The sequence below is a fragment of the Stegodyphus dumicola genome, chromosome X2, assembly GCF_044657685.1.
Source record: "Stegodyphus dumicola isolate Sdum_Otavi_A_Nest chromosome X2, ASM4465768v1".
In the NCBI taxonomy this organism is placed as follows: domain Eukaryota; kingdom Metazoa; phylum Arthropoda; class Arachnida; order Araneae; family Eresidae; genus Stegodyphus; species Stegodyphus dumicola.
The window spans coordinates 36725836-36752288 of record NC_140781.1 but is presented as its reverse complement, the minus strand read 5'-3'; the positions used below and the strand labels follow the sequence as shown (position 1 = coordinate 36752288).

Sequence of the window (26453 nt, the reverse complement as noted above, 5' to 3'; positions counted from 1 at the left end):
TACTTCCTGAAATTTGCATATGGTTCTTGAAGATGTGTGTAGTGATTTTACAGATGATATATTTATTTTAGAGTTCGATTTCCACGTGACTCCGAATTATCCTTAATTTATGGACATGAGTGTACTTATCGAGGTGAAAGAAACTAACTTACCCCCATTTAATGAGTGTCAAGATACTAAATGTTATCTCTAAATTAAGGATTTCTCTTTATTCAAGTTGAAATATTTTGTGTCTTTTTAAAATACTAAAATGTATATTTGTGCTTACTTATATAGCTCTTTTAGATTTTTATACCCATACATACAGCACACGTATTAATATAATATGTATTTAAGATAGGATAATTTTTGATTTTTTTTTTTTTTTTTTTTTTTTATGTGCATCGGTACAGTCCAACGAAAATAGTCGTTAAATAAGGTATAGTTAAATCTGGGTTGGATTTCTAACATAAAATTTGCTATTCGTAGAGGTATCTCTTGACAGTTATGTTTTGATACTTTTAACCGATACTTATTTAATAATTAATTTTTAATAACAAATTTATTTATAATTTTTGTTTTGTTTCAAAATTTCATTTTTGCTCTGTTTCTTTCAAAACCAGTTTCAGTTTCAAATTTGAAAATCTCTTTTTTAATGACCTTTAGGCTTCAGGCCCATAAGCGGTTGAACGGTAAGCAGTAGCTCGACCTGGGACCGAATCCCGGCGAACCGGCTGGCTGCATGGTGGTTTTCCCCATATGTAATATGAATACGAGCCAGTTTCCCTTAAAACGTAGGCATCCCTCCCTTTTGGCAGATAGCTCTCGAGTTGCTCGGCCTTAATCAAATCAATTAACTTAATCTAACCATTAAACGTCAAAGTTTTTAACAAGCACTACAAAATGCATAGGCAGCCTAACATTTCTCACTCCAAGGAAGTTGCCATTCTTGAAGAAACCAGATCAGCATCATTTTCGTATAGTTTACCAAAGCTAATATGTGCTGAAATATTTGGTGAAATATTTCAGAAATTCTCTAAGCTGATTGATTGAAAAACGAGAAAGAAATGTTATGGTGCTTCTTTCTTCCCCACGGGAATGATAGTAGTATTACATAAAATATATGGAAGAGAAACAAGCAGTTGTCAAATGTAAAGTTAGGCTAAAGATAAGCCTTAGATTGGCCTTAATTTTTCATAAAATTCTATGGTTGATTTTTGCCTAAATTCGTGTTTGAAACTGACAGCCTTCATTTCCATACATTTTAAATTCATTAACCGGTAATCTTGAAACTTCTGTTTTGGCATTAGAAGCGTTGACAGCGGAATCTTTCCGAAAGTACACTACGCTACCATATTCGCGTGACTTGGTTAATGCTGCCAATGGATGAGCATAAGATCTTTAATAAAATTCTTAAATGGCCTCACACTCAAAGCATTACTATTCGGCAAAGGGCGAAAGCTTTCGCTTTATCTTTTAAATCAAGTCTTTGTTTTGAACTGGGTTATATGATGCCGAATTTTTATCAAAATACCATTTACTTTATTGACAACTAATGAAGTACTCTTGTACCATGAGTATAACATTAAAGTTAAAAAAAAACAATTCAGTTAACATGCATTATTTCCAGTATATTATAGTAAATATCTAAGATTGTAGGCTATGTTTTCTTATTTTTTATTTTAGTTACATTAAATTTATATTTGAGAAAAACTGAGCAAATAATACTATGGAATCTTGCAGCGAGCACAAATCTATGCGTTTACGGTTCTCTGAGGACTGAAACAGAAGTGTCAAGCTAATGCATATCACATTAACATAAATGCAGCATGCGATAAACTATTAATGTGATTGCATTATTTGATTAAGGAAACGCACATTAAGGCTATCTAGAGCCATGGCAGTTTTGATTATCCTTTGGGATATGTGATAATGGAAACTGCACATGGTTTATACTCACGAACTAATAGCAAACTATTTTGTGTCAATAAGTTAATTCAAACGGTAGGCTGATTCTACTGCTCATCTAGCGAAAATACACAACCAGTGTTTTACTTGTTATTCAAATATTAAATGTTAGATTATTTACCATGCTAAACAAACTCTATAGAACGCATAATGCTCTTTACTAGGTTCAAGCTAAAAAAATACACTCTAAAGCATTGTAAACGTACTACATCCGGTACCACATAAGAGGTATCTACTTTAGGAGCCTGTTAGCAACTGACTGTTTATGTCCACCATCGCTGACGTCCAGGGGTCCAGGTCAATTCTCATCTAACATCCATCACCTGAGGCAGAGCATATGAGAAATATATGCCTTAGGAGAGGTGTCTTCGTGGAAGACATTCTGAGACTAATTGGCTGTTACTCATACATGAGGTAAGATATGAAAAATCTCATGAAATTAACCCGTTTAGAGGCGAAATTGAAGCAGAAAGAATTACTTATCTTCAGTGGGTTATATACATTCTGTCGTTCGTGAGCTGGCCAAGCATTTAAAAATGTTGTTTCAGTTTTTATAGTTTTTAACCTGATAAACTATTTGTTACTTAATAAAACGGAATTTAATAATCTTTTTAAATTCTATTTAATCATTTAAAAGAGAAGAAGAATCGAAGCGCAATTTGACTTTTAAAGCATTTTTAAATTCAGTTTTACATATATATGTCTCATATTTATATGTAACTACCATCTCAGACATTTGGATTAGAAACATAGTTTTAACAAAAATAAAATGCCCTAAGTGGAATGGTACTGACTTTATAAAAGGGTCAATACTATTTCACCAAGGGAATTTTATATAATTTGTAAAACGATGCAGTTGCGCAAAGTTTTATACCATAATAACTTGATACATATTCAATAATTCTTACATACGTCACATAATTCTTACATACATATCAGAATAATTCAATAATTCTTACATACGTCACCGAAATGTAAAAACGTGAGGCTGAAAGAATGTTTGCTTATTACGATCATTAATTCCTTGTTTTCTTTAATTTCCAATTTTCAGGGAATAGACATTCTCATTCTTTAAGATTTTTAATAATTTTTTAAAAATTAAAACAATATCTTGCTTAATTTGGTAATAAACGTGTCCTTTTTAAAATTTATATCTTTGTTTTATTATTTAATAATTTCTTAACTGATAAAATGTATAAATATTATATATATTACAGAATGTAATATAATAAACCTAATTCATGATATTTATATGGTGAAACTCCCCTAAGATGTTCATTCACAGTAGTATATGATTTTAGTTTCCAGTAGATAAATTCGCCATTGAGAGCATGATTATCAGTAGTCTTTAACATCGATGTTTATTAGCATTCTCATACACACGAATCACTTTCTAAAGTGGTCTCATAAGAGGTTTCATTCTAAATCTAATAAATAACTTTTGCAATTATTAAAAGGAGTTTGTAGCATATTGTACTGCTGGAACTTGGTACATAATAATCGCTTGCACGTTGCCTAACAGAAAGTTTCTCAATTTTATTATTAATTAAACCTGCCAGTTGATAGGGTGATAGACTTAATAGGTACTGATGGAGTGAAACATACTGTTTGTGTGTCTACGATAGTTATATTATTTAGCCACAAAAGGTAAGATTTATTTGTAACTTAAGATGGTTATTCTCTGCAAAGAGATCTGTGTCAGATAGGTTTTGAGGTTTTCCTTGTTCTGGTAAAAATGAATTAATCCAAAACTCTTAACAGACATGAAGCGAGTTGTCGCTACGTTTGAAGTAAACACAAAGTCAGAGAGAAGTTTACATAAACCTTTTTACTTAAACAGAATTTAAAAAATAAACGCACTTTCTTGTGCTAGCAAAATCAACCACAGCTCGTCTGATACAACTAAAGGAACAGTCAGTTTCAAGTTAAGACGTAGAATAGTAGTCAAAGGTTACAAATTTAAATCTGCTGGCTCAGTAACTCTACCGACGTATCAAATTCAAATGTCAGCAGCGATACAACGCTCAGTAGAATAATTGCCACTTAGCAGAGCTGGCAGGAAGGCTAGAAATAGCTCTGTTTTACAATATAAAAACCTTAGTTTAAATACCAGCTAACTCATCTACATTCTGGCGTGGAAACGAAAGAAGACATTATGCTAAAGGCTGAAATTATAAATAACTGCTTTTATATAATAACCTTACAAGGTACTCCACAAAGCCTGCTTTCCAAACTGCGTTGTGTAAATTAAATCTTCCTCAATGACAAAGCTAAAGATATCAATAGCTATGAAATAACTGAATTTAAGTAACAGTAAATTATAAGTCGAGCATTTAAAAAGGGAATATACCCTTCCTTCTCCTTTAAAGTGGCCTTGTTTGTTTAGTAATAATATAAGATTTGACATTAAATAAAGGAAAAACAACAACAACAAAAAAGACAGATTTTTTGATGAACGATGATTTTAAATTTACTGTTCAGTAACATGTTGAGTAAAGAAAGAAAATTCAGATTTAATTTTAAGAATAAACTGACTGGTAGGACCAGTATGTAGAATTTCTAATTGATAAGATACTTATCAAATTATAATTTTTTGCCATGAAAGAAAGATATTAGGCAAATGGTAATTGTTTTGGGAAACAAAATTATCTGATTTGGAAAAAAGTGAGACTAATTTCTTAATTTCAGTATACGAAAAATAGAATTCTGAAAATATTTTTTTTTCAAGACATTATAATATTTCTTTAACTTTAAAAATAGTAAAGTGATTTAAAGTTTAAAAACCGTCTCGAATTGTATTGTAGATGGAAGCTGCTAAATTTCTTAAATAAAAGGGAACACTTTACCCTTGCACCATAAATATTTTACCATTTCCTGAATTTAGTTACAATTACTCTATTGCTTAGTAAAAAACTTCTTTTGATAATAATAAAGATAATATAAATTAAATTTGTATTTTTGTGATCCACTAAAAAAATTCAGGGATGTAATTATACTACCGCTACTCTTTTAATCTACCTTTCTGTTTAGTTACTCTTTAATTAAAATAAAAAGGAGGAGATTAAACTCATAAACGATTCGGTTTCCTTCAAGTAAGTTTATTAGTTCCGTCTCTTCATTCTAATCAAAAACAATTAATTTACAAAATTTGACTAATTTTTTGTTGAAGTTTGTGTTATTTTCCACTTTATAAGTGTTTGAAGTAGATAACAGCAATTAACATATTTTTGTATAGTTATATTAGCAAATATAGGTTTGCTGCGCTTACGGATAGATATTGTAGTTGTGGTGGATAAAAATGGGTATTTTTGGAATATACTCCGAAGTACGCTGTGAGTAAGTTTGTGTTCGGTTATCGAATTATCTTTAGAAATAAGCTTGAATTTTGAACTATGCTTGAATTAATACAATTGCAGTGCTTTCACCTTTTCTTTTATAGAATATAGATTTTATGGACCTGATTAGTCGCTGTGAACTTGTTTGATAAAAAAGTGTTTTCTTGTAGAGCTGGTTTCCATATGCTCAGCAAATTTTATGTTATCTTCGTGTTATCTTCTCGTCTTGCTGAGCTAAATTGGAAATTTCAAGGACATTATTTTGCTGTATCAGAAGATATCAATATTCATGTTTTTTAAAGGAGCAATTTTGTTTCAATGTTTGGTTTACAACTGCATAAATCGGTATGTGAAATAAAATCTTTCAAAGATGGAATTATCAGTGGCCGAGCTAAATACTGGTAGGTCGACCCGACTTCAAATCCTGGCTAACAGGCTGGCTGCATAGGAGCTTTCGGGGTATTCGGCATGTGCAATATAGATACGAGTCGGTTCCCCTTAAAATGTCTTCCACGAAGGCATCCCTTTTCTCCCCCTAAGTAAGTATTAAGTAAGTATTCTTTCCGGGTTATCAGAATCAATGGCGATAAGTGAATGTTAGTTAGATTCGATTAACTATCTTTTAATTAAAAGAAGTAAAAAAAGTAAATGTATTATATGTGATGATACTCTCGTCGTTTCAATGCAGCGCTGAATCCCTTCACGGAATTTGTGCTTGGATAATTCTGAAATCTTTGAGAGGTATTAAACTAGGAATCGAGATTAGATATCAAAATCTCTGAAAGTTAGATTAGGTATGAAAACAGATAAGTTATTCCTATTACATTTTCTCGCAATTCTTTCTAATATGCTGAATACAGCTTCTTATCATTTCAAACTAAAGGCTAAACATTTCTCTGTATTCTTCCCTTGGGATAATGTCCATAATTCTTTGTACCACAGAACAACACTTTTAATGAGTCAAATCCTTGTCCATAAATATTTTCTTTGGCTTTAGGAAATCAGAAGTCACACGAAGTTAAATCTGGACTACAAGAAGGATAGCTAAATACCTGAATCCCTGAAACCATTAGAAATTACTCTATTCGTTTTTCTTTCTGCTGAGTGAGATATTGCGTTTTCATGATGGATTAAGTTTCTTCCCAGTACAGTTTCTGGTTTTTAATTCTTATTTCTTCAAGCATATTAGGCAAGTATTTTGTGATACACCATACTGTATCAGGTTCAGTGTTCCTCCTTACTTGCTTTGGGAACATTAAATGACCTGACTCGGAACAGGGAGCTTACTAAAGCTATGTTCAATAAATGTGGGAAGTAGACAAGATACACAGGAAGGGTATACGAAACCCTTTATTTTTCTCTCTTTACAATGATTTCCGGACTTCGGAATACAGAGACCAACCACTTGTGGTCTGAACGTAAGAATATAAAAATATTAACTAAATTCTAACTAAACTAACTTTGGATTAATAAACAAGTGTCTACTTGAAGATTGGCCGTATATTAACAGAAAGACCGTATGTAGTACAGAGAACTGTTAACACTACGATACGTTTAAAATTATCAAGAGGATTAAACCTCTGGCCTTGAAGGCAACCAGCAACCGAGTAAAACTGCTATGGCAAGCGGCCTGCTTCTAATCACTCCTTCCTCTCTCTTGCTTGGCAAAAAGCCACAACTTAAGTACTTGGCGTTCGCAAGACAAATTTGCATAAATAAGTTAAAGCTTTTAATCCTGGCCGGAAGTAGAAAATAAGAAGTGATAGTAAAGATTTAAAATAAAATAAACGTTAGTAAAACTTAAGATCCTTACAACTGAAGTTACTGCTATTCTACTCGTAATATTGCAATTTTAATGTCCAACTAAAGATTATAAAAAGTATACTATTACAATTTCTATATTTTTCAATTGGAATTTCTGATTACTTTATCCTTTCTTGGCACTTGGTGGAGGATTTTCAACAGGGAAAACCCATAGCCCAGATAGGTGTTTGCTTTGGAATAAAACTTATATAGCCAAGATTCATCGCCTATTATGATGTTGAAAATTCCTTTTGAACTTCCTTCGTCAAATCTTTAAAACATTTCTTTTAGAGATAAGATGAAGACTGGAATTTCTGGAATCTGAATACTAAAAGTTCTCGAATCTATCGAATCCTTTAAATGAGAAAATATAAAAAGGGGAAAAAAAGCTGTACTTAAAACTAAAAGCTTTTAATTAAAGCAAAATTTGAAACATGCATATACTATCTTGAAAAACAAACTAAAAATTACCCCTCCATTTATTAAGAAGTAAATGAAGTTTATTAGGTACATTATTAAAGCTCTTGAATTTCCAGATTTATTTTCTTAACATAGGAAAAAAAAGGTATGGGGAATTCTATGTAAAAGTTCAGATGTTTTTACATTTTCCCATAATCTTTTTAAATGAAAGAAACAATGAAAGGATGAAGGATTACTTCAACAATTAATCATAAGTAAATTCTTTCGAGAAAATCAAGGATTCAGAATGTTGTTTATTGCAATAGATCATAAAATTACACTTCAAATTCAGAGTTTTGAGTTGAAAACTATAACAGTTTTTAAAGTTTATATTGAAAAAAATTCAAACGATGAAACTCGAAGATTCGAGTTTTCGCATCTTGAAATGTTTACAAAATTCGTGGGATTGGAATATTTCAATATTAAAGCCCTAATATTTTTGAACCACTGTATTCCAGCCTGATTGTTTTGGATTGTCAGGTGACAATGAATCAAATTACTGCAAAGTTTCTTGACACCAAGCATTCATTAGGAATATTTTTAATGACTTTTGAAAAAATCTTTGGACTGTCTTGAATTTGAGCCTAAGTTATATGGTTGTCTACTTTTAAGAGCTGCTCCATAGGTACAATATTTTGATCATTTGAAGCAGGAGGCTGATAATCATCCATAGCATTCTTCATATACATACCTGTAGTTATACACTGACTACCAATAAGTATTTGGACACCTATGCAAATGACGATATCTGAGGTCCTAAGGTACGTCAGTGACTCCGTTGGTATATATCATGTAGGAAACAGCATCGGCTTTAGTCGCATACAAGATGCCTCGCAGTTCGGAGCTCTCTGATTTCGAGAAAGGTATAATTATCGGGTATCACATATGTGGTCGATCCTTAAGGGACATATCTAGCGATCTGAAGTACCCAAAATAGACAATGGCCTATGTGATTAAATAGTGGAAGGTGAGCGGTGATTGTCGGAATGTGCCCCGAGTCGGCAGACCAACGAAACTGGGAGATAGAGACCGACGAGTGCTGTCCAGAGAAATTCCGAAGAACCGCACCCAACCGATGACCCTCATCCGCGAGGAGTTTCAACAGGTATCCGGGAGTATTGTTTCAATGAATACCATCCGTAAGGAAGCACATCTGCTTGGTTTTCATGGTCGTGTTGCTGCCTTTGATCACAAAGTCCAACCACGCTGCTCGGTTAATGTGGGGCAAAGCACATTGAAATTTTAGATCAGTGGATCAGAAAATTAGATCAGTGGAAACGGGTTCTTTGGAGTGACGAATCAAGGTTCATCCTTTACCGTTCGAATGGCAGGGTCTGGGTCTGGCGTCTACCTGGAGAACGTCTCCTGCCAGAATGCATTATGCCAACAGTCAAGTTCGGCGGAGGTGGAATTATAGTCTCGGGGTGTTTCTCCTGGTATGGGCTGGGACCCTTAGTCCCCATTCATGGTAAGCTCAACTCCGATACCTACTGCACTATTTTGGATGATAATGTGCTTCCTACGTTGTGGCAGTTTTACGGGTTCGACCCCTGTTACTTTCAGGACGACAATACCAGTTGTCATGTTTTGACGTTAACCAAGGCTTGGTATGGTGCCAATGGAGTTCATCGAATGAACTGGCCTGCCCAGAGTCCAGACATGAACCCTATCGAGAACCTCTGGGACGAGTTGCATCGCCGAATTCAGGGGTGCACTACCCGTGCAAAATCGGTGAAGGAACTTCTATGTCTTCTCCAAGCCGAGTGGAAGAAAATACCACTAGCTGTCATACAAAGACTTGTGGAAAGCATGCCCCGGAGGGTCCACGCTGTAATTACCTCTCGTGGAGGCTCTACCAACTATTGAGTTTGAATAAAGTTAGTTTTTCTTTTCTATCACAGGTGTCCAAATACTTATTGGTAGTCAGTGTATTACCCAATCCTGAAATTTGGGAAATCCCATGTGAATTGTTGTTTGGAAAGAAGATTTGTTTCCGAAAGCACTGGAAAATGTCCAAGACATTCGCATTTAACAATATCTGCTTTCCAAGCTATAAAACTTCTTGGCATAAAAGGGCTCAGAATTAAGCTACATGGTATTTCGAAATTAAGTGTCAATTAGATAAACACAAAAAACTGCCTGCTCACAAAAGTGCACCTAAGAGTAAATCCAGCTTTCACATGGCCAGAATGTTCTCTGCATAAAACGCACGACTGTTTATGTGGCTGGTGCTTCATGTATAGGATTTTCAAAGCTTCAAAGTATGAAATGTATGTAATATTAATGAAAGTATTTATGTAACATTAGAGAATTCCTCTCTGATTAAGAAAGAGCTTGCTAAAAACTATAAGCTTGCTCAACAGCCAATTTCACTGAAAAAATAATACAACAGCATGCCCTGTTCGGAGCGCAATAAAGTATCTGCATCAAAAACTACTGCCCCTCTTTCAGAGAATCTCCTTACATACTCTTATGCAATGTGTACAGTCTAACGAGTTCTACTAAAGTATTTAAGTACTCTATTGCCGAGATAAGAGATTTCGTATTTTACCGTACATGATATAAAAATACAAGTTGGATTTGCTTAGAACATTCTCTACAAAGGAAATCCTTAAAGAGTCTTTTTCCTGCTTTACTGTATTCTTACTAAATTTTAACATTTTCTGAAATGTTTTATTCAGTAGCTCATATCTGTGCAACAATGGTACATCAGGTATCTTTTTAAGCATGAGCTGTAGATATTGAATGAATGCGTAATGAAACTTTTAGATACCTAGTTCCTCCATCAGATATGTATCGGCGTGTTTCTTAAAACTACTCACGAAATTCTGGAACAGATTGATAATTCTGGAACAGATTGATTTCGTACATATCTGTAGTTATATACACTGTAGTACTGCAGTACACTATATACCTGTAGTTATAGACACTGTAATAGACACTGAATGAATGCGTAATGAAATTTTTAGATACCTAGTTCCTGCATCTGATATGCATCGGCGTGTTTCTTAAAACTCTTCACGAAATTCCGGAACATATTGATAATAAAGACTTCGTACATACCTGTAGTTATAGTAATGGACATAAGTTCCTATCATTGCATGCTCGCTGAAATTGCAAGAATCTATGCTAAGTCAAAAGAGCGTATTACTTTCTCGCACTGGGTATAACAACAACAACAATTCTGTACGCTTAATGAGTTTTAGAATGATAGTTAATAACTTGCACTTCATACGATCCTTAGAACAGCAACGACCCTTATATAGAATCAAGCTGATAACTAGTGTTAATGAACGATTGAAATGATTTCGTACGGTTCCTGCAAAAATGTATGTCTGCAATGGTTGTGTATTCAACTGAATCTTAAAACGCTCGTTTAAAAAAGTATTTAAGCAATGAAGTATTTTCAAGCACACAATTATTGCCCACTTGATCCCGAACGCCTCTTTAGGACAAGCTGTGCCCTTCTTAGATCTCCTTAGTAGATAAGGTGTGTGATGCGCGATGAAAAACTATGTTCGAAACAACTATTCTAATTTTAAGGAAATCCGAACATATGGTGGCCCAAATATGAGCTGGTCGTGATAATACATTGTTCTGAATTATTCGAAATACAGTATTGCCCCAAAACGATATTTTATATTTTAGAATAATGAAAAAGCTAGGAATACTTGTACCAAACACATTAAGTGAAGCGTTAAACACACTGCCCTCCGGTGAGCTAACCTTAATGGGAGACCAAATTAAAAAATGAATCAAAATACTAATTTGACTCAAATATTATATTTTGCTATCTATTTGTATTAAATTATTAGCCTTAACATATTCGTTATTCGAAATTAAGTGAATGCCCAAGGCTAATTTTTTTTACTAATGCTGTTACATTAAAGGACGCCATCAAAGTCTGTCTAGCAGGATACGAAAAAAAAATCATTTTTTGCTCCTGAACGAATTACCTTATCATTTCAAATTAATTTAATTAACGTTTGATAGCAATCAATTGACATTATTAATGCTGGTATCACTTGATAATATTAATGCTCTAGAAAGTTATTTTGAACAAGTATTCTAGATCTGATAGATTTTTCTTAAACATCCTGCGATATATCTTGATAACAGCCTTGACCTCCTTCGCCTAAATGATAGCTATATGCTATTTATACCATGATAAATAGCAGATTTTAGAACATAAGTAGGAATCTTTGTTTGCCCGTCTGTCATATTTCACTATGCACGTGATAAAAAAGTAGTTTAAAGTCGGATAACGAATAAAGTCTGATTGTCCTTGTTTTCATTATTTACAAAGAGCAGTTTGATGCGTCTGATGGCAGCAACTTCCTGCTGAAGTGAAAGTATAAAGGAAGAACGTAACAGAGAATTTTCATTTGGTATTAAATAAATATACATTTTTAATACTTATCTCGTAAAAAAGCATAGCATAATAAATTGTAGGAATCGTTACACAAAATGACCCTTCTTTACATTGTAAACAAAATTCCTCCAATAAATCAAGGAAAGAGACTTTATTATAAGATATTAACTTATGTTAACAAGTAGTCCTTGTGAACAAGCGAACTTAAAACTCAATGCAGAAAAAAATCTAGAAAAGAGTTATAAAATAATTTAATCAAATGAAGGGGGAAATGACTGAAATCAGAGTTGATATATATACCGAAGCGATATACTTCAACGTAAAATATAAAATTAGACCATCCCATAAAATATGCTCTTTTTTACTTCAGTTTTATGCAAAATTTAAATATTTGATTATGTCTTCATAAGCTTAGCCTTGAATTTTCCAGTTATTTAATTTTTTTCTGTAGTTATACTAGAGCAGTTTGAAGCAGCGCATCAACGTTATGTTAAAAATGATAAATACGATTATCAAAGTTCTCCGGTTTATAAATACTACCAAACCACCAAAATGCGATCAATTTCTGTTTAGAGAAATTTGAGGACAAATTTAGAGAAAGTAATCAAGATTTAAAAAAGAGAGAGAACTTTGAAATAAGATGTGTTTTAGGTAAATTTAAATTTTGACTTATTAATCTTATCTTTTAAATATGAAAAATAAATGTGACGCTTAACAACATTTCGAAGCTTAACAACATTTCGAATTTTAATAGAGTGGCTGAAAAAAGTATTCGAACATAGCCTTTTATCGTAATAATGTATGCAGCTGAATTGCATTTTAGTATAATGTTTCACATTAACACTATAAACGAAAAGTCATGGCTAAGTACTCAGTTTTAAAATAATAATAAAAAATAGCAAACATACGAAAGGCATTCCGAAGAGTTGAACAGACTAAATACAACACATTTTCGTGATTTCCTTCGTGCTGTTAAGGCAATATATGGGCTAATTTTCTTCGAAAATTCTTCGGCGAAGGCATCTCTTCTCATAAGTACACCGGTGTGCAAAACTTAAGGACGAAGTTGAAAAATTAGCTTATCAGTGGAACGGAGAGGCAGAGCGGACTGAAAGACTATTCAAGAGATGGACTAGGGTCAGGCATATTAGCACATGCGCATATATACATCTAAACGTAATGGGGGAGTGTCGGAGGAGTGTAAAGATCGCTGGAGGTGGGATCTCAGCATTTTGGAGAAGCTATTACACGGCATATATCAGTTTTAACGACGTCGAGTTGCTGCATCTGTGTGAAATGTCGAAGAATAAATCTGTTAGAAACATGTGGAAGCTTTTATAGGAGGTCGAATTATTGGCCAACCCAACGGCATTTTCTACCGTGAAATTCCAAGAGGATTGCTGGTTATACGAACCACGAAATTTCCAGGACAATGGATTGGTCGAGTTGGTTCCATAGCTTGGCCACCAAGATCGCAGGATCTCTCTTGTTTGGACTTTTTTTCCTGTGGAGCCGTATGACTAGCCTAATCTACGAGTTCCCCATTGAAACCAGTCGCCTGAAACGCTGTTGTTGCCAGAGATATTTAAGAAATGCCTGGTGTCTTCGCAAATGTGCTTCAATTTCCTATCTCGCAGTCGTGAAGCCTGCATTACAGCTGGTGGAAGATCTTTTGAGTAATTTATATGAGCGAGTTCCGTTAAAATATTTTCTGAAGTATCTCTTCTCCTTTTTGTGTTAATTCTTTAAATGTGACAGCGGAAAACTATCCTTTAACTTCTCACCGCTTGCGTTCCGACCATACATTCTATGATGAATATTGCTCGTATAGCTGCCATCTATCCCCCCCTAAAGTTTTGCCCACTTGTTCTGATTCACCCTGTATGCATCTGAAATCTAAATGGACCCACCAGCGGCGATGAGAGGTAAAGTCGCGGAACCCTGGTAGCTCGGTCCGAGGTTCGAATCCTGCGAAAGAGTTGGCTGCATGGGCGTTTTCGTGATTCTCCCCCACGTATAACGTATTTACGAGCCAGTTTCCATTAGTCCTCCACTAAGACATCCTCTTCCTTAGGCAGATAGCTCTCGATGCTTTGCCGTAATCAGATACACCAATACACCAACTGAAATATGCAAGAAATTGCTATTTGTTACATTTTGAAATTTAAATCTATACTTAGTTAAACATTTAATTTTCAGACTGTCTTTTATTTTAAATAATTCTAATATATTGAATTAAACACTAAATAAGTTACTTAAAATAAATAAATTATGGAAATTTTTGTGTGTAGGACAAAATTTGAAAATGAATAATAACAACACATCTTTCTTTTATTTACTAAGTAATTCTTCTTTTATTTACTAAGTTTCTTTTATTTACTAAAAACTTCGTTATGTCCTGCTAAAACGTTCGGCGACAGATCTCATGGAGTTTTGATTTTCATAAAATTTGTAACTTCGGAGTAAAATTACTGGAAACTATCTTTATTACGAATTACAGATGCTCATTTGTCGGGCTGGATCTTTTAGATTTATTAATTTTCAACTGCGAAAAAAAAGCTGTTTAAATACATAGGTAACTCTGACATTTTTAAGACAGGGGCAGACAATATGCCCTAAAAGAAAACTACTTGTTCGATGTGTAATTTTGAACTCTTTTTCTACTCGCAGAGGATCATTTGAGGCAAGAGTTGCAATTTATTTACCGCAGAATAAATTTTTAAATAAAGGAAAACGGATTTAACGTGAGAACATTATCGCATGTAATTTTATATGATTTACATACAGCATATGCACGATTCACATGAGGTCTACGTCACCTTGAGAAACATCCCTTCGTGAAGGGCATTTTAAGAAAAACTACTCATGTTTATATCATATACAATGAAAGTAATGAAAGCCGCATACATGCAACCTCTTGGCTTGGAACCGAACCCGGAACATGTCAGCTCTAGAGCTGATAATTTAGTAATTTGTATATTAAAGGCCCACCCGAGGCCGAGCGGTAAAAGCCGCTGAACACTAAAAGTTTGGTCCGGGGCTCGAATCCCGGTGAACGGGATGGCTGCATGGGCATTTTCGTAGCTTTCACCATATGTAACGTGGATACGAGCCAGCTTTCCCTTAAAGGATCTCCAGGGGGCATCTCTCCCCTTCCATGCTGCGCCTTTGGGGGGAGCACGTGGTAAGTAAAAAATGGTCTATTAATATGAGTGTTTCATTTTTAATATGGCCCACCAGCGGCCGAGCGGTAAAGTCGCTGAACACTGGTAGTTCGGCTCGAGGTTCGAATCCCGCGAACGGGCTGGCTGCATGGGCGTTTTCGTGGTTTTCCCCATGTGTAACGTGTATACGAGCCAGTTTCCCTTAGAAAGTCCTCCACGAAGGCATCCCTCCTCTTAGGCAGATAGCCCTCGAGGCTTTGCCATACTCACACACACACATTTTTAATATGAGTGTTTCAAGTTACTCTTATGAAAAATTTTTATACTAATTTTATAAAGCTTTCATAGAATAGAATTCTGTAGAAATGTTGCTTTGCAAAATCTGATTGAAATGTAATAAAGCTTTTGTGGAGCAGTATTCTATAGAAATCTCTAAAGTTTTCAAACTGTAATCAAAGCAAATTTTTAATTTTTGATGGTATATGGGGTATAGAAGAGAAAAAAGAAAATACTTTTTATTTGCAAATAATGAGTCATTTTTGAAAGGAAAGTTTTGTTTTTTATCTCTAGCATAACACTAGCTTCTAAATTTATGTTATATTTTGCGCAATGCGCAATATTGCTTTTAAAATACAAAAATTAAATTTTGTTAGAGTCAAAATCATTTTAAATCATGAAATTAATTAAAAGATTAAATTTATACTGTTAATTATAAAAATTTAATTCCTGAAATCAACGTATTTAATTACTGCATATTTACCCCAGATAAGACAAGTAGTTTTTAATTTTAATTAAGATTACTATCGTTTAAAAAATTACTATCTTTGTATTTATTTTTTATTAAAATATTTTTTTAAATCAAATGTTATTAAAATTTTTCCTTAGGGGAAAAAAATCATATCTGTTCAGAAAGTTTTTATTTCCTCAGTTCATGCGCAAAGCATTTCCAACTTTAGACGAGGTTAATAAGTTCAATTTAAAAAAGGAAAATTTTATTCATTCTCTTTAATACCAAAAAAAAAAATAAATAAATAAATAAATCATTGATTTTATAATGCTGTTAAATACTCAAAAGGTTCTAGAAAATTTTTTATAAAAAATTAAAGCAAGGAGACTTGTTTAGAATTCTTTGGAATTACCGACCAATTTTCTAAAAATTGAATCAGATATTTTCAATAAAGTTGCACTGGTTGATTCTATATACATTATATACGATTCTATAACTATTAGAACTCTAAAAAAATTTTTAGAAAATAATCTTCACAAATATCTATAGAATATCTACAGTTCTATATAATACAGCTCTATATAGAATTTTCACACGTAACTCTATATAAGCCGTATCTAAAATTTATGGAACTCTCTTGAAAAATCTCTGGCCTAATTTACTGGGGCGCCGCCCAGATGTTATAGTGGTTAGGGAAACTTGACTGCGATACCGAAGGGCCTGGGTTCGAATCCCGGAGAAGGCATGGTTGTAACTCTCCGTCCTTTCATAAGAGGCGATGGTGGTCCACCTATTAGGTGCTTCCATAATAAAGAGACCACCACATATGGCTTTGTATAGATTAATGGACTGTGTTACACTGTAACTGTTCACAATCTGCTATTAGAATATATATATATATATATATATATATATATTGGGGCCATAATGTGTAAAGGTTTCTAAAGGAGTTTAATAGTGGATTTCTCTTACAGAATTCTATAATACATTTTCATAAGAGTACACCGACAGCAGAGATCCGTTTCTAGCACGCGAGTTCAAATTACTAAAGTTCAGTTGCTTGACAAAAATTTATGGCGAAGGTTCAGCAAACTAAGCTAAAATGGGCACCTGGTAAACTATGAAGCACCTAAAAGAGTGAATATTCATCTCGAAGTACTGGGCAAAAGTCTACGTATGCTTCATTCACCTTTTCGGAAATGCTTTAATAGAATAGGGAATGAAGCCAGCTTTGATAGTCGAAGGGTTGGTTACACGTGGAAAGTTCTCAGAACTCAGATACAATCTCGGTCGAAAATGTACCGTGGACTTGACCTGGCTGCTAGCCTAATTAAGAACTACCACAACAGAGCCAAGCAGTCTGGGCTCGGAATGACTTCTTGAGAGCCAGAAGTTAACAAAATATAAGTTTAAAGCCGCCGCATTCCTGAGCTCAAGTTAGAAATCGTTGTTAGTAACTTCAGGTGTTATAAAACTACAGAGCTTCAATTGAAGATGATGATAATGACTTTATCCTCTAGGTAATGTGAGGCGAATGATCTCTGCTTAGCTTTTTCGAAGCAGACCTTGCATCATTATTTCTATTATTAGTGGCTAACAATTAAAACATTATGCTGTAGAACATTTGAGAATATTATTTGCTATTTAGTCATTTGAGGGCCGGGAAGAGAAAATGTTTAAAATTGCCGAACACGAAGTACTGTAATATACAGCATTTGTTGGGAATCTGCAGCTTGTCATTTTTTTTTCCTTATACTTTGTTTATGAATCGTAAATGAAAGATTTAATATGTAATAATGCTCACTTTTCCTCAGATTTTCTGGTATTTGAATACATATTACTTAGCAGCATTTTAAAAATTTAGTAAAATTTAATATGGCCAAGTGACATATTTACACTGCAAATGTAAGATTTTAGAATAAAATAAACGAATTTAGCACTTTCTTAAAGTAATTTAGTTATGGCAAAGAACACGAGGAATTTCTGAAGAGAGGGACTACAGAGAGGGATGCCTTCGTGGAGGTCATTCTACAGACAACTGGATCGTATTCACATGGGGAAATGCAAGAATGCAGCCAAGCTGCTCCCTGGATTCGAACTATATAGTAGTCTTAACCGCCTAGACACTGGTGGGGTACCGTTGTTATGAAGAATCTATATAAAATACGTAAAAAGGGGAAACATTTTCTTTATGCAGAATGGTACCAAAAACGTACTTAGAAATAAAAAGCATATGTAAGAGAGGCTATTGGTTTGGTTTGTTGAGATTACGGCAAAGCACACTTGAGCTATCTAAGGGAAGGGATGCCTTCGTAGAGGACTTTCTAAAGGAAACTGTCTCGTATATGTGTTACACATGGGCAAAACTTTGAAAACGTCCATGCAGTCAGCCCGTTCGCCTGGAATAGAACCGAGGTCTGAACTATCAGCGTTCAGCGACTTCCGCTCGGCCGCTGGTGGGCCCATGGAAGAGAAGAACTTCAGTATAAAACATCAAAGCAGGCCAAAAAAAAATATTCGATTTCGAAACCATCGATTTTGAGAAAGACAGTCATCAGATCCTTTAATTTAAGGAGAAAAAGTATTGCGTTTAGGGATAGAATATTTTCATTCAAATAGTTGAAATCAAATAGATAAATAATAATAAAAGGAAAATGCAAACGTGGCGTCATCTGTCGAGTTAAATAGGAATTATAGTAAAATGGACTTCACTTCCATTCATTTTTATTAAAATAAAAAGGCTTGAGATTTTGTTCTTGTCTTGGTTTTGAAGATTAGATTAGATTATTTAGATTACAACAGAACACTCGAGGGGTCTAAGGGTTTGGTTTACTTAATTATGGTAAACCACTCAACGGTAACCTGCCAAAGAGGAGGGATTCCTTCTTGGAGGACTTTCTAAGGGAAACTGGCTTGTATACACGCCCCAAAAGCACCCACGCAGCCCGCCCGTTCTCCACGATTCGAGCCCACAGCCTCACGAGTATACGGCCTCACGAGCGCGTTGTACTGTTTCTTAATACCCAGGTGGACAGAAATAGGCGAATCGTGTAATTCATTTAGAATACTTAACCTTAAACGCGCTGAGATAACCGGTCTAAGCTCATAATTTTGATTTGCAGTCTTCGAATAAAATAACAGATTGTCAGTAAGATTGTTATCCTGATCCTTCAGGTAATATTAAATATTTTTTAATTCGGGATCCCAATTTAAATCTTCAGTAATCGTCTAGTTGAGAATTTCGCCGTCAGCATGGTGCACTGTGCCGTATCACCTTCGTCATCCAACTTTATTCTTGGAAGCGCATTGGCCACTGCGTTTTTCTTTCCTGGAGAGTGTTTGATAATTAAATTCTTGAAGTTTAAGGGCTCATCGAATCAGGCTTGGCAATAAGTTCTTTCCTGAATATAAACGTTCTATGGCCGCATGATCTGAATAAACTGTAATCGGCGACTTTCCAAAGTTAACTCTGGACTTTTTTTCCTGCGATTGTGTCTCACTCCTTAGTACTGTAGATTCTCTGCGTACGATTAGGCGTTTAGAAAAAAAAAAAAAAAAAAAAAAAAAAAACACTGGTTGACCATTCTGCATGAGAACAGCTTCCACTGCTTAGTCAGAGGCATGTACCTAATCATCAGGAACAGTTCCAAGTTTTCGGCACCGTCCTGAAATTTTAACATATGCGCTTGTATTAAGGTTCAGCTTTTCAAACACCTTCCTCGGCTGACCAAGTAAACCGGGTTTTCTTTCTCTTTTATTATAATAATGGTTCGGCTATTTGAGCCAAGCCTTTAAGGAAAGTTCTGTAATATGAACACATACCTAAGAGTGATAATAGTTTCTTTGCAGTATTTGGCGGAGGGTAGATTTTAATCGGTATTATTTTAGAATTTTCCGTTTCGACTCCTCTACCTATATTTTGTATTCTAAGTAACGAAGTTCTGGAGCAGCGAGTTAACATTTGGAGGCATTTAATTTTACTCCAACTTCATTTAGAATCAAAAATACTTGACGTAAATCTTTAATATGCTCATCAAGTGTTTAGCTCGTGAACTATTATATCGTGTAAAGAGATAAATGTATTCTTTCCAAGGACTGGTCGTAAAATTGTATCCATTGCACGTTAGAAAGTGGCAGACGCTCCACATAATCCAAACGGTTGTTTTTAAAAAAGCATAAATGGCGGACTTCGTAATGAACGCAGTTGTTATCGCGCCTTTTAAGAAGACACCACACACAAAATTAAATTTTCCCAAAATCTAACCTAACTAATAAACATTGCGTTGTGATTTAAAATTACCGGATTAACCTTTTGTCGATACTGGTGATGACCATGAGTAGTGATTGAATAAAACATACAATTGTTATTCCAAGAAAAGCGCTGACATTTATTTATCAAGCGAGTACTTCTAAATCATCAAAAATAATATTGAAAATTTCAAAAAACAAAACATTTCAACCCGGGTGAAATAAAAACAATTACTTCTTAAACAATTACTCAAATTATCCTGATAAAGGTTATTTTATAACAACGTTTTGTAGAACAAATTATTTATCTAACATATTGCACAAAAAAAAAAAAAAAAAAAAAAAAAAAAAAAAATCAATAAAACACAACTTTTAACAAAATTCCTAAGAGGATCATCAACACTCAACTTAATTCATACTAGAGGTATTTGCTTAAATTTACAGCTGTTGCACTAATTTATTTCCTCAATAAATATTACTTTACAATATGTACGAGAAGGAATTCTCAAATCTCGGAGCCTTAACTAGATATTTTTAATTCATTGAGTTATAGGTAACTTAAAAATTCCTAACTTTTCTTCAGTTACAATTAATTGAAAATTTCCTTAATAATTAGCATTAGGATTAGAAAATGATCTACCACTCAGCTCTATAATAACTGCAAACTATTTTTATTTTCCCTTAGCGAAATTACATTGATATTCCTACACTAATTCCCTTCAATACTCTTAAAAAAATTTAAATTCTATCTGTAAAACATTTAACAAGTCACTTAAAAAATAAGTTAGTTACATCTTAAGGTAAAACCACATTTTAAAGCAATTCCCTGCAAGCTCTTAAAAAAAGTTTTAACTAGAGTTAGAATTTACAGAATTTAAGGAAATAGCAAATTAAAGATGAATAAGTTTTCTTCACTTAGCTGGAAAAGGTCCGCAATCCGTCAGGTTACATAAGCTCCACCTTCTGGATTTTCCGTGAAAGGCAAGATCAGCAAGCATTAAGGATGATGGTACAGGAAATCGGGCGGCTAGTTGCTATTTCAGGAAGAAGAAGGAATAGCTGGAACATCTGCATCTAAGCGACATCTGCATGTAGAATAATCATCAGGAACAGTTCCAAACTCTTAGCATTACGGATAAATGGCACAGGAAATCCGGCGGCTGGTTGCTAATTCAGGAAGACGAAGGAAAACGGCTGAGTTGCATCTAGGCGATTGAGACAGGAAGAACCATGACGGCATCTCGCTCCTTGATAAAAATGTCATACTGGACTCTTGAGGTAAAAGGATAAACTGACATCTTTAATGCCATGAACAGTTGGCAACTTAAGGTTACAGCCGAAAACATCGCGGCAAAAACATCGCAGACGAAAACGTCGCGGAGAAAACAACACAAGGCGAGAACATCGTGCTACAAAACATCGTGGGAGAAAACATCGCAAAGAGAAAACATCGCAGTTCTAAAACATCGTGGTACAAAACATCGTCGTCGAAAATAAAGCGGTTCAAAAACTTCGCAATTTAAAAACATCGTCGTCGAAAATATCGTGGTAAAAAATAAAGTATCTACAAATCATCGCATGACGATAACATCGCAGACATGCTTTTTTCAGACATGTTTTAATAATTGTAAATGGATATTCCCATAGTGATTCGTGAGCGCAAGATGGAAAGAAGGATAATTTTTATTTTCATATTTTTTATTAATAAATACATTTTTGCTGAGAAAATAAAAAGGAAACTTAAGCATAGAAAATTAATGCAACTTATAGCACTTAATAGAATTTTAAACCGACATAGTTAACTAACAAAAGCCATTAATAAATCATTTTTATAAAGCTTTTACTGGTAATTTTTCATGAAAAGTATAATCTATAAGTTGCATTTAATTTTCTATGCTTAAGTTTCCTTCTTACTTTTTCAGCAAAAATTTATTAGTTAATAAAAAAATGTGAAAGTAAAAATTATCCTTCTTTACATCTTGCACTCACAAATCATTATGGGAATATCCATTTACAGATATTAAAGCATGTTTGCGAAAAGCATGTATGAAAAAAGCATGTCTGCGATGTTATCGTCATGCGATGATTTATAGATACTTTATTTTTTTATCACGATATTTTCGGCGACGATGTTTTTAAACTGCGAAGTTTTTGAACCGCTTTATTTTCGACGACGATGTTTTATACCACGATGTTTTAAAACTGCGATGTTTTCTCTTTGCGATGTTTTCTCCCACGATGTTTTGTAGCATGACGTTTTCGCCTTGCGTTGTTTTCTCCGCGACGTTTTCGTCCGCGATGTTTTTGCCGCGATGTTATCGGCGGACACCCAACTTAAGGGTTGAAGTAAATTAGCATCTATAGAACTCAGCGAAATGCTGGGTTCTTCAGTGGAAAAAAACTTAAAAATCTGTTTTCGGACCAAAGCCACGAGAACGCCTGCCTTCGCCTCCCATCGCCGAGCTGAAGACAAAAATTAACCGTATCCAATTAAAAGTACATCATACTGAAGGCCAGAGGCAACCAGAAGAAAATGGGCGAGAAGTAACAAGAGGCCGAAATCCCGACTTGCAACTCCTTTTAGATATGACGAGACTACCACATTGGGTAACAAATGCTAGAAATTGTGAAAAAAACCAGTTTTTACAACTACCGCCTCACGCTATGTAAATTTCTCTCTTTTCCGAGGTGTTGAACTAAACACAAATTTAAACCTCGCCAAATTCGCGTCAAGCCCGGAACAACTTCGAAGACCGAGCTAGCAAACATAAACTCACCCCGCCGGAAGTCCCCTGGCAACGTAAGCAAAGAACCAAAAATCTTTTTAGGAACTGCGTTTTCTATCGCTTTATCCCCCATTAATTTCCACATAATGGAAAATGGAAATTTCAATTAAATAAATTACTACATCTTAAAATCTGCTAAGTCTAGAATCTTGAAAAAGGTCTTAAATTAAGGAGCTATTTTTTCTGCTTCTAGTGGAATAAATTAATAATGGTTAAACTTAAATTAAGTAACATAAAATCAAGATTATTACGTAGAAAAATCACCCGATTCCATTGTGTGTTTCAGCGCGTTTACAAGTAACGAGTGAAAAGAATGCACCAAATCTTTCGTACAAAAATCCCAATTAAAATTAAACAAATTAGAGAAGTTATTAAATAAAATACACGTTGTGTAGCATAAATTTAGAATATTAATAAATTAATTTTTTATAAGTTGTAATTTAAATAATTAAGTGAATTTGCTACGCAACACAGTTTTAGGTACATGTTCAGGGTTCTCGACATTTGGAAACAGCCAGATGTTAGATCCAACGTTGTCATGAATTTTGTAGATTCAATTTTTCGGATGATTTCCGCAATTATGGGCAAGAGATAGACACGATACTTTGTTATGCTATTACATTTTCTATAATCTACGGCGAATCGCCATGCTTTATGGTTGGTACGTGGAAGAACAGTTTTCCTTTTTCATAGCACCACCGGGCTAGCATAAGGACTGGTTATTGGTATTATCATTTTATTTTTCTCAACATTTCTTGGACATGATCCTCGATGATTTTTTTCCCTTTAATTTTATCTCAGCGGTAGGGTTAAGATCTCACTGAGGCGGAAGCTCCTGTATCGATCTCATGGCTGAGTATGTATGCGTAGCTAGAACTATTATAAAAAATTTGAAAAATTTACTTACCCTTTTGTTTTCGTTTTTCATCCTGTCCCAAATGATCGATGGCGATTTCCGGCTGGTTATTCTTTCTTCTAGTTTATTCATCTATAACTTCAATCTGTAGCTTCTAGTTTATCCACCTGCAGTTGAAAATTAGAATTTTGAAAATTAAGATGAGCCCCTGCCGCTTTTAAAAAGGTCTACCCCTAAAATTACGGTAGCTTGAAGATTTCGAACTGCAAAGAAAACAACTTTCAGTGTCTCGCCCTTCTTTTGTACATGCAATAATATGTTACCGATCCATGTACAAGGCTTGCCTTGTGCGAAAGTACCGTTTGCTCCTCCTAAGTTAAAAATGCGAAAATATTTTCGAAAGAAATCTTCGGAAATAAAACTACATTAGGCCCCGGTATCAATCACTGCTTCTGCAGGGATATTATTTAGTAACGCCTGCAGTATTGGCAACTCTAGATTTCTTACTATCACTGTATTTAATTGAGACTGCACCCTCTTGTCCCCCTACTTTTCTTTTTTCTTTTTGGCCTCGCTACTGCAGACAGAAATTTTTTCTCTTTCTTAAAATTGTTTTCTCTGTCCAAACTGCTGAGACTTTGGCTTAAATCTTCGCTTATTTGGCCTCTCGCCATAGTATAACATTCGAGGTTTTCTGCCATGCGTCGATCTCGGAAATTAGTAGCTAATCCTAAAGAGCTTTCCTGTGTTGTTGGATTTCGAAGCTCAAAATAATCCTGAACTTGGGATAGTAATAGCGGCTGATTTCTTTATCCAGCCTTTTGCCGTACAACACATTAAAAATTTGAACTTTTCTTAAAATAAAGTCCGTCAAGTCCTCGAGTTTAAACTGGAACTTACTAAGTAGCCCCAATCGGAGCTTGGCTCTATCTTTTACAATAGAGGACGCTTTAATGAGCGTGTTTTTAAAACTTTCAAAGGCACAGCTCCAGCTCCCAGGCTCACTGAATACGAATTTTCCAGTGCACTTATACCACACAGAAGCGTGAACTGTAAATGCGGACGTTGCAGTCGTAACGTTTTGTGCCTTTGGCAGAGGAGGCAGTAAAAATGAGATTTAACTTAAAATTTAAAACTGAGGACTTCTCTTCAACGGTGACTTCAGAGCAGACCTGAGGGTGTCGAAGATAAATCCAAATCCCTCCATGGTTTTTTATTATTCCCTTAACAGTGGCCGACGAGACTTGAGACGTTGAGAGGATCAAAGTAAATGGTGAAGATTATTGCGACAAGGTTCTCTTTATTGTTCGGGCGCCAGTATAACTTCTTATATGCTTGGGTACCATAAACTGAGCTTACTGTTAGAAGACTGTTTAGTTTATAATCACTAAGTCTTTAAAGTATTACAAAGTCAGGAGAAGGCTGTACCGAAACTTTTATTAACTCAAATTCATAGACGGCACCAACTCGTGCTTGCAAAAGCCAGCCCTTTTAGCTTAACCCTTTGGCTGCTTCTCATTCGATTTCCCCGGGCAACTCAAATGTAGCAAAATTTGCTCATCCCGCGATTTTCACGGGCTTGTGTTTTTCTTCCTATATTGAACAGCGCATCCAGCCTTTTCACCGTTTAACCAGTGAAATAAATTATATACAGTATTAGACGTTTAATTCAGGTTTTGTCGTTTGTCGTCCACTAAATTGCGGTATTTGAAAAGTACTTAATATTTACCGCTCTAACTTCACTATGTTTGCCGCCTTTTTCTAATCAAGCCACATACCACCTAACCCCATAAAAAGAGAGCCTCGAAGACAGTGTGCTATTTGCTGTTTAAGAAAAGATGCAGATGGAAAACTAAATCGCAAAGAAACACGAATCTGCTGCAAAGCCTGTGAATATGAACTTTGGCCTTGAACCCTGTTTCGAACTCTATCATACTAAACTATATTCTTAAGGTATTTTTCCCTTAGTGCATTATATTTAAGTTATATACATTTTACTTTTTTATATTATGTAATAAATAGAAATTCACTGTAATTCAATTGAAATTTATTTAATTTTTTTTTTCTGATAACACCTGAAATGGGTTTTTCTGACAGCTTAGTTTGTCATGATAAAATCTATTCTAGAAAGAAAACATGCATATTTCAATTCTCCAATATATAGAGATTTAAAATATGAAAAAATAAATTGAAGAGATTTCGGTCCACAAATTGAGTAGTCAGAGGGTTAACTGAAAAGGTAATGAAAAACTTAATGAAGTTAAGTTAGCCTAACGGCTTCACAGGTTAACTAGCGCTCAAGCTGGCACTGACTCGAAAAGTCGGTGTAAACAAGCTTAATGGCAAGAATAGCTCAACGCCACAAAAATTCTAATCACTAGAGAATCAAAGAAAACAACGTGGCCTTCAAACAGGCAGAACATGCTCTAACTTCACTTTCTAAAAATCTTCCCTTAAGTACTAACTTTTTTTACCTCATTTGAATACGCTCTTCCTAATCTATTGGCATTCTGCCAAGGAAGCGGGAGTTGAAAGCAGCAACGATAGGAAAGCTACTTAAACATAAAATAATTGTTAAGTAAATTTAATAAGGCAAGTAAAAGACTGAACGAATTCTCACCCTGGAAAACTATGAAATTTCCCGTACGGGGGAATTCTCCCTGATTAAGAACTCTTGCTATAAAACAAGGAGAATTTAATGCTGTTTTTTTCCTTTTATTTTGAAAGATTCGATAGTATTTTCCTTTTCACGCCTT

The 26453-nt window shown here is 34.6% G+C and overlaps 1 protein-coding gene and 1 long non-coding RNA gene across 4 annotated transcripts in view; one reads left to right on the top strand and one right to left on the bottom strand.

The window, feature by feature from the left end:
• Window positions 1–12993, bottom strand: part of LOC118196336 (neuralized-like protein 2) — a 191550-nt gene extending 178557 nt beyond the window's left edge. The window contains exon 1 of the mRNA XM_085808890.1: window positions 12825–12993. The gene's annotated coding sequence lies outside the window, so the exon portion shown is untranslated. The remainder of the gene's footprint in view (window positions 1–12824) is intronic.
• Window positions 1–26453, top strand: part of LOC118185804 (uncharacterized) — an 83839-nt gene that overhangs the window by 44506 nt on the left and 12880 nt on the right. For 2 of the 3 annotated variants that reach the window (XR_015038850.1, XR_004757647.2), the window contains exon 2: window positions 2112–2361. This is a non-coding gene — a long non-coding RNA (uncharacterized LOC118185804). Of the gene's footprint in view, window positions 1–2111; window positions 2362–5608; window positions 5822–26453 lie in introns of those variants that run through there. The other variant, XR_015038851.1, reaches the window with a different exon arrangement.